The sequence below is a fragment of the Procambarus clarkii genome, chromosome 28 (genome assembly GCF_040958095.1).
Source record: "Procambarus clarkii isolate CNS0578487 chromosome 28, FALCON_Pclarkii_2.0, whole genome shotgun sequence".
Lineage (NCBI taxonomy): Eukaryota > Metazoa > Arthropoda > Malacostraca > Decapoda > Cambaridae > Procambarus > Procambarus clarkii.
The window spans coordinates 16,823,349-16,831,410 of record NC_091177.1 but is presented as its reverse complement, the minus strand read 5'-3'; the positions used below and the strand labels follow the sequence as shown (position 1 = coordinate 16,831,410).

Genomic DNA, 8,062 nt, shown 5'->3' with positions numbered 1-8,062 from the left:
AACCCACCAAACATCTGGCCTGGGAGGCCACAAAACCCACCAAACATCTGGCCTGGGAGGCCACAAAACCCACCAAACATCTGGCCTGGGAGGCCACAAGAAGCAGACAATCTCTGTGTGAAAAAAAAACATCAACAGAGATTTTCCGGCACATATATCGTGGGTGATATGAGGTATAAGTAGGAGAAGGCGAGCAGGGCCTCCTGAACGCACTTAGGACTCTCGTATCATTACCCTGATATTGATCTCGTTATCTGGTCAATTATCGCCTGGACGCTCGCATGATAGCTGCTTTATTATAGTAATCATTCACTGCGTTTACGAATTACGGTGTCGGCGCTGTGATGGAGGAGAGGCGGGCAAGAACTCCAGAGAGACCTGTGATGGGGGAGGGAAGGAAGTAAGGGAGGGAGGGAAGGATGGAAGGAGGAAAAGAGGAATGGATGAAGGAGGGAAATGAAGGCTGGAGAAGGGAGGGATGAAGGGAGGGAGAGACTGAGGTCGGAAGAGAGGGAGGGAAGATAGCAAGATGTATAAATGATGTGGATAGTGTTATGACCCCAGGGAACCTGGAGGACGAGTCTACCCAATGAGAGTTACTCGGCGATCTGGACCTGATTGAGAGGTCAGAGGAAGTATAGATATATGAATATATATTAAATACTTGACAAATGTCAGTGAATAGTTTAAAAGCATGAGCAGAGAATGAACATGTTAATGAGTTACATGACATGAGATGTCGATCCTGTACTGACATGAGGCTCGCTGGACATCTCGACCTTACTTGAGCAACAGAGGTCGTGAGGGAGGGGAGGGGGGGTAGGGCTGTGCTGAGCTCCTGGCAGAGGAGGAAAACCCCTAGTTGTGTGCTCCTACAAGAGGAGGTAATCAAGCAGGTGTTTATGTGAGAAGCTTGTGGACGACTTAATGTGCTCAAGTCAGGACTAGAAGAAGCCTTGTGAGGCTGCAGTCCTATAGCTATTTTGTGGGCGACCTGAGTGGGGGGCGCCATTGTGAGGAGCAGGACCTGAGCGCCCTCGAGACACAAATTCTGTGGTTTGTTTAGGGAGCAGTTGATGAAGGAACTTAGAGGCCAGGGTAGAAGTTAATGGAGGAAACTTGTCCGCCTGTACGCCAGGAACAGTCTGGTGCAACAACCAGAGCTCTCATAAGAGATTTAAGTTCTATAAGCCCCAACCCCTTCAGCCCAGACAACAAGCAGTATACTACAAGGGACAAGACTCTCACACCAACCTCAAGAGATTTGTTACAACAGTCATTGTGGGTGAGAGCAGCTAGGCGTGTTAGGCTTATCCAGGTCCAAAGCCTGACCATTCCTTAGAATACAACCCACACCAGTCGACTATATTCTAGATATTTACGAACTGTTAGGAATTCTCCCTTTACCTGTCTCACCTTAGGAGGACAGAGACATCGGGCTAAAAATAATAATAAAACCCACGTTACACATCACGCTCTGCTCGGGAATCCAACCCGGCCCATTCAGGTGTGAGCTGAATGGGCTAATGACTCTTCTGTAAGACTCCAAACAAGCATCTCTGCCCCTCTCACGTGCCTTGTGTTCAACTATTGTTTATGTGACTTACCAGAGTCTTACCCAAGAGTGCGACCACGCGGAGTGTAGTCATTGCACTCCTTGTTGCACTCTCTACATCCAGTGCAGTCAACATTGTTTTCTCTGCCTCTGACGCAAGCCATCAGAGGCAAAAACACACACACACACACACACACACACACACACACACACACACACACACACACACACACACACACACACATACACACACACACACACACACACACACACACACACAAACACACACACACACACACACACACACACACACACACACACACACACACACACACACACACACACACACACACATACACATACACACACACACACACACACACACACAGAAACCTAAGTAAGGAGGCATTTAGGGCGCTTTACACTGCCTACGTAAGGCCAGTCTTAGAGTATGCCGCCTCATCATGGAGTCCCCATCTGAAGAAGCATATAATGAAACTGGAAAAGGTTCAGAGGTTTGCAACGAGACTCGTCCCAGAGCTACGAGGGATGGGGTATGAAGAGCGCCTGAGGGAACTGTGCCTTACGACACTAGAAAGAAGAAGGGAGAGGGGGGACATGATAGGAACGTATAAGATACTCAGAGGAATTGACAGAGTGGACATAGACGAAATGTTCACACGGAATAGCAACAGAACGAGAGGACATGGATGGAAGCTTGAAACTCAGATGAGTCACAGAGATGTAAGGAAGTTTTCTTTTAGCGTGAGAGTAGTGGGGAAATGGAATGCACTTCAGGAACAGGTTGTGGAAGCAAATACTATTCATAATTTTAAAACCAGGTATGATAGGGAAATGGGACAGGAGTCATTGCTGTAAACAACCGATGCTCGAAAGGCGGGATCCAAGAGTCAATGCTCGATCCTGCAAGCACATATAGGTGAGTACATATAGGTGAGTACACACACACACACGCACACACACATACACATACACACATGCAGTTGGAGATGCAGGCTGGAGTGAGAGGGAAGGTACTCCGGTGGATAGAGGAATACCTAAGCAACAGGAGACAACGAGTCTGTGTGAGGGGTGAAGTCTCAGATTGGCGAGACGTCACAAGTGGAGTCCCGCAGGGGTCAGTCCTCGGACCTATACTGTTTCTGGTATATGTAAATGATCTCCCAGAGGGTATAGATTCGTTCCTCTCAATGTTTGCCGACGATGCAAAAATTATGAGGAGGATTGAAACAGAGGATGATAGTAGGAGGCTACAAGATGACCTGGATAGACTGAGTGAATGGTCCAACAAATGGCTGTTGAAGTTCAACCCGAGTAAATGCAAAGTAATGAAACTAGGCAGTGGAAACAGGAGGCCAGGCACAGGATACAGAATAGGAGATGAAGTACTTAATGAAACAGACAGAGAGAAAGATCTAGGAGTTGATATCACACCAAACCTGTCTCCTGAAGCCCACATAAAGAGAATAACGTCTGCGGCATATGCGAGGCTGGCTAACATCAGAACGGCGTTCAGGAACCTGTGTAAGGAATCATTCAGAATCTTGTACACCACATATGTAAGACCAATCCTGGAGTATGCGGCCCCAGCATGGAGCCCGTACCTTGTCAAGCACAAGACGAAGCTGGAAAAAGTCCAAAGGTATGCTACTAGACTAGTCCCAGAACTAAGAGGCATGAGTTATGAGGAAAGGCTGCGGGAAATGCACCTCACGACACTGGAAGACAGAAGAGTAAGGGGGGACATGATCACAACCTACAAAATCCTCAGGGGAATCGACCGGGTAAACAAGGACGAACTTTTCAACACTGGTGGGACGCGAACAAGGGGACACAGGTGGAAGCTGAGTACCCAAATGAGCCACAGAGACGTTAGAAAGAACTTTTTCAGTGTCAGAGTAGTTAGCAAATGGAATGCATTAGGAAGTGATGTGGTGGAGGCTGACTCCATTCACAGTTTCAAATGTAGATATGATAGAGCCCAATAGGCTCAGGAATCTGTACACCAGTTGATTGACGGTTGAGAGGCGGGACCAAAGAGCCAGAGCTCAACCCCCGCAAGCACAATTAGGTGAGTACAATTAGGTGAGTACACACACACACACACACACACACACACACACACACACACACACACACACACACACATACACACACACACACAAGAGCATGAGCAACACAGGTAAGGGCAGCAACGTAGCCTACTTACTGAACTAATGTGAGGTGTAATGGTCTCTCATATATTATCATGAGGTCACTCACCGCCCTCACAGGAAGGCTGGCCAGTAGGCGTTGCTAACACCATTCTCTCATCGCAGCCTTGCCAATACTTCACATTATATATATATATATATATATATATATATATATATATATATATATATATATATATATATATATATATATATATATATATATATATATATATATATATATAAGCATTTGCTAAATGTTGAATAATTTGAACGTTTGTTTCAGTATGATTTGAGTTCGAAGCTGCGTCACTGGGCAGACAAGAGTGATGTGGTGTTCGAATTTGACGACGTGCAGCTCACTAACATTGTCAACGCTGAGAATGTTTACGCTGTGTATTTCGCCGTATATCGTACTATAATACTTCCTCAGTCATCCTAAAAATGCGATTCGTATAATTTGAACAGATGAAGGTGGTAGAGTTCACCCCAAGAGCGCGATCATTCTGTTCTCGGAATGATGTGCGATCATCCACATCATTCAGAGAACACAACGCAGGTGTTTTGTGGTGGATCATCCTGGCGTCCGCCGGTGGATCATCCAGGCGTCCGCCGGTGGATCATCCAGGCGTCCGCCGGTGAATCATCCAGGCGTCCGCCGGTGGATCATCCAGGCATCCGCCGGTGGATCATCCAGGCGTCCGCCGGTGAATCATCCAGGCGTCCGCCGGTGGATCATCCAGGCGTCCGCCGGTGGATCATCCAGGCGTCCGCCGGGGGATCATCCAGGCGTCCGCCGGTGGATCATCCAGGCGTCCGCCGGGGGATCATCCAGGCGTCCGCCTGGGGATCATCCAGGCTTCCGCCGGGGATCATCCAGGCGTCCACCGGGGGATCATCCAGGCGTCCGCCGGGGGATCATCCAGGCGTCCGCCGGGGGATCATCCAGGCGTCCGCCGGGGGATCATCCAGGCGTCCGCCGGGGATCACCAGGCGTCCGCCGGGGATCATCCAGGCGTCCGCCGGGGAATCATCCAGGCGTCCGCCGGGGAATCATCCAGGCGTCCGCCGGGGGATCATCCAGGCGTCCGCCGGGGGATCATCCAGGCGTCCGTCGGGGGATCATCCAGGCGTCCGCCGGGGAATAATCCAGGTGTCCACCGGTGGATCATCCAGGCGTCCGCTGGGGGATCATCCAGGCGTCCGCCGGGGGATCATCGAGGCGTCCACCGGGGGATCATCCAGGTGTCCACCGGTGGATCATCCAGGCGTCCGCCGGGGGATCATCCAGGCGTCCGCCGGGGGATCATCCAGGCGTCCGCTGGGGGATCATCCAGGCGTCCGCCGGGGGATCATCCAGGCGTCCGCCGGGGGATCATCCAGGCGTCCGCAGCGGAAGATCATTCGACAGCATAATGCCTCATCATGCCATGAATTTTACAGGGCATTATTGCTAGTAATTAACGAAGCCGACACAAGGTCTGACGAAAACGTAATCAAATTTATATTCCAGCAAGCTCTTTTTCCCCGGTCACTGCAGGAACGCATGTTAAGCAGGAGAAAGTCTCTTACGTGGAGTGTACTGTAAATATTATGGAGAGTATATATATATATATATATATATATATATATATATATATATATATATATATATATATATATATATATATATATATATATATATATATATATATGTCGTACCTAGTAGCCAGAACTCACTTCTCAGCCTACTATTCAAGGCCTGATTTGCCTAATAAGCCAAGTTTTCCTGAATTAATATATTTACTATAATTTTTTTCTTATGAAATGATAAAGCAACCCTTTTCTCTATGTGTGAGGTCAATTTTTTTTTATTGGAGTTAAAATTAACGTAGATATATGACCGAACCTAACCAACCCTACCTAACCTAACCTAACCTATATTTATAGGTAAGGTTAGGTTAGGTAGCCAAAAAAAGCTAGGTTAGGTTAGGTTAGGTAGGTTAGGTAGACGAAAAAACATTAATTCATGAAAACTTGGCTTATTAGGCAAATCGGGCCTTGAATAGTAGGCTGAGAAGTGCGTTCTGGCTATTAGGTACGACATATATATATATATATATATATATATATATATATATATATATATATATATATATATATATATATATATATATATGTCGTACCTAGTAACCAGAACGCACTTCTCAGCCTACTATGCAAGGCCATATTTGCCTAATAAGCCAAGTTTTCATGAATTAATGTTTTTTCGACTACCTAACCTACCTAACCTAACCTAACCTAACTTTTTCTGCTACCTAACCTAACCTAACCTATAAAGATAGGTTAGGTTAGGTTAGGTTGGGTTGGTTAGGTTCTGTCATATATCTACGTTAATTTTAACTCCAATAAAAAAAAATTGACCTCATACATAATGAAATGGGTAGCTTTATCATTTCATAAGAAAAAAATTAGAGAAAATATATTTATTCAGTAAAACTTGGCTTATTAGGCAAATCGGGCCTTGCATAGTAGGCTGAGAAGTGCGTTCTGGCTACTAGGTACGACATATATATATATATATATATGTCGTACCTAGTAGCCAGAACTCACTTTTTGGCCTACTATTCAAGGCCCGATTTGCCTAATAAGCCAAGTTTTCCTGAATTAATATATTTTTTCTAATTTTTTTCTTATGAAATGATAAAACTACCCATTTCATTATGTATGAGGTCATTTTTTTTTATTGGAGTTAAAATTAACGTAGATATATGACCGAACCTAACCAACCCTACCTAACCTAACCTAACCTATCTTTATAGGTTAGGTTTGGTTAGGTAGCCGAAAAAGTTAGGTTAGGTTAGGTTAGGTAGGTTAGGTAGTCGAAAAACAATTAATTCATGAAAACTTGGCTTATTAGGCAAATCGGGCCTTGCATAGTAGGCTGAAAAGTGCGTTCTGGCTATTAGGTACGACATATATATATATATATATATATATATATATATATATATATATATATATATATATATGTGCTATATATATATATGTGCTATATATATATATATATATATATATATATATATATATATATATATATAAATGTGTGTGTGTGACAACTGCATCCGGGTGACCTCTGAGTGTGTCTCCGGGTGATGGGAGAAGTCTCAGTGTGACTTCGGGCGATGGGAGACGTCTGAGTGTGACTCCGGGTGATGGGAGATGTATAAGTGTCTCTCGGTGATGGGTGAATGTGCCCGATGATTCCTAGTATCTAGAGGTAACATAGGATATTTAATATATCTGTGAGGTGAGGATATATACACATGACCTATACGTGTAAGTGCGGGTGTCGTCAAGTGTATATACGGGGGTAACCTTCAGGGGAATATAGAGATGGCCTCTTAGTGAATATGCGGGTCTTCTCTAAGTGAATATACAGGTGATCACTGAATATCACCTGTACCTGTGTCACGCCCTACCCTCACACCTGATATATAGGTGCAGCTGTAGAAGGTGGGGCAGGGGGAGGGGTGGGGTGGGCAGCTGTAGAAGGTGGGGCAGGGGGAGGGGTGGGGGGGGCAGCTGTAGAAGGTGAGGCAGGGGGAGGGGTGGGGGGGCAGCTGTAGAAGGTGGGGCAGGGGGAGGGGTGCAGCTGTAGAAGGTAGGGCAGGGGGAGGGGTGCAGCTGTAGAAGGTGGGGCAGGGGGAGGGGTGCAGCTGTAGAAGGTGGGGCAGGGGGAGGGGTGCAGCTGTAGAAGGTGGGGCAGGGGGAGGGGGGCAGCTGTAGACGGTGGGGCAGGGGGAGGGGTGCAGCTGTAGAAGGTGGGGCAGGGGGAGGGGTGCAGCTGTAAAAGGTGGGGCAGGGGGAGGGGTGCAGCTGTAGAAGGTGGGGCAGGGGGAGGGGGCAGCTGTAGAAGGTGGGGCAGGGGGAGGGGTGCTGCTGTAGACGGTGGGGCAGGGGGAGGGGTGCAGCTGTAGAAGGTGAGGCAGGGGGAGGGGTGCAGCTGTAGAAGGTGGGGCAGGGGGAGGGGTGCAGCTGTAGAAGGTGGGGCAAGGGGAGGGGTGCAGCTGTAGAAGGTGGGGCAGGGGGAGGGGGGCAGCTGTAGACGGTGGGGCAGGGGGAGGGGTGCAGCTGTAGAAGGTGGGGCAGGGGGAGGGGTGCAGCTGTAGAAGGTGGGGCAGGGGGAGGGGTGCAGCTGTAGAAGGTGGGGCAGGGGGAGGGGGGCAGCTGTAGAAGGTGGGGCAGGGGGAGGGGTGCAGCTGTAGAAGGTGGGGCAGGGGGAGGGGTGCAGCTGTAGAAGGTGGGGCAGGGG

At 47.8% G+C, this 8,062-nt stretch overlaps 1 protein-coding gene across 4 annotated transcripts in view; it reads right to left on the bottom strand.

The window, feature by feature from the left end:
• LOC123754899 (POU domain, class 6, transcription factor 2) overlaps positions 1-8,062 on the bottom strand; it is a 1,116,985-nt gene that overhangs the window by 677,250 nt on the left and 431,673 nt on the right. The window lies entirely within an intron of this gene.